The sequence below is a fragment of the Chiloscyllium plagiosum genome, chromosome 27, assembly GCF_004010195.1.
Source record: "Chiloscyllium plagiosum isolate BGI_BamShark_2017 chromosome 27, ASM401019v2, whole genome shotgun sequence".
Classification (NCBI taxonomy): Eukaryota; Metazoa; Chordata; class Chondrichthyes; order Orectolobiformes; family Hemiscylliidae; genus Chiloscyllium; species Chiloscyllium plagiosum.
This window is the reverse complement of record NC_057736.1, coordinates 3511515-3512578: the sequence shown is the minus strand read 5'-3', so window position 1 is coordinate 3512578 and position 1064 is coordinate 3511515. Positions and strand designations below refer to the sequence as shown.

Here is a 1064-nt window from a genome sequence, read left to right as displayed (position 1 = left end):
AGCCCTATGAAGCAGGGGGAGGGCTTGCAGTTGGCCTGTGTGGGGATGTGGGAGACTACAGGAGCCTGGTGGGCAAGGGCTGGCCTGAAAGGCAGCTGGAGGGACGGAGGGAGGGAAGCACGCACGGAGGAGGAAGAGCAAAGAGAAAAGAGAAAAAAAAGCCAAAGGGGATAAAGAGAAAGAGCAAGAAAGAAAATGTGGCTGGCCAGCACGCCTTGAAGTAGGGAGAAAAGGCAGGGGCCAGCGCCTACGGCCATACTAGTCTGAAAACGCCCAATCTCGTCTGATCTCGGAAGCTAAGCAGACACAGGCCTGGTTAGTACTTGGATGGGAGACCGCCTGGGAATACCAGGTGCAGTAGGCTTTTTCCGCCAGCAGTGGCTGCTCAAGCCACCCCTCTGCACTTGTCTTGTGCCAGGCAATGGAGCGGCAGGTTATTTTTGCTGCTGCTGCTGTGCCTGGCATCAGTCTCCTGCAGGCACGAGACACGGAGGGGAGGAGAGCGGAGCGCTGCCAAAAGCAGCAAGAAAGGCGGAAAGAAAGGGATTGGGGCTGCACGCTGTCTGCGGGTGGCAGTCAGGAAAGGCGGACAATAGACAATAGGTGCAGGAGTTGGCCATTCTGCCCTTCCAGCCTGCACCACCATTCAATATGATCATGGCTGATCATCCTTAATCAGTATCCTGTTCCTGCCTTATCTCCATAACCCTTGATTCCACTATCCTTGAGAGCTCTATCCAACTCTTTCTTAAATGAATCCAGAGACTGGGCCTCCACTGCCCTCTGGGGCAGAGCATTCCACACAGCCACCACTCTCTGGGTGAAGAAGTTTCTCCCCATCTCTGTCCTAAATGGTCTACCCCGTATTTTTAAGCTGTGTCCTCTGTTTCGGCACTCACCCCGCAGCGGAAACATGTTGCCTGCCGCCAGAGTGTCCAATCCTTTGATCATCTTATATGTCTCAACCAGATCCCCTCTCAGTCTTCTAAACTCAAGGGTACACAAGCCCAGTCGCTCCAGTCTTTCAGTGTAAGGTAATCCCGCCATTCCAGGAATTGACCTCG

The 1064-nt window shown here is 53.9% G+C and overlaps 1 non-coding gene across 1 annotated transcript; it reads left to right on the top strand.

The window, feature by feature from the left end:
• The first annotated feature begins 245 nt into the window (after positions 1-245).
• Positions 246-364, top strand: LOC122563793. Its single transcript, XR_006315731.1, has one exon. It is a non-coding gene; the product is annotated as a 5S ribosomal RNA (ribosomal RNA).
• Positions 365-1064: the final 700 nt, after the last annotated feature.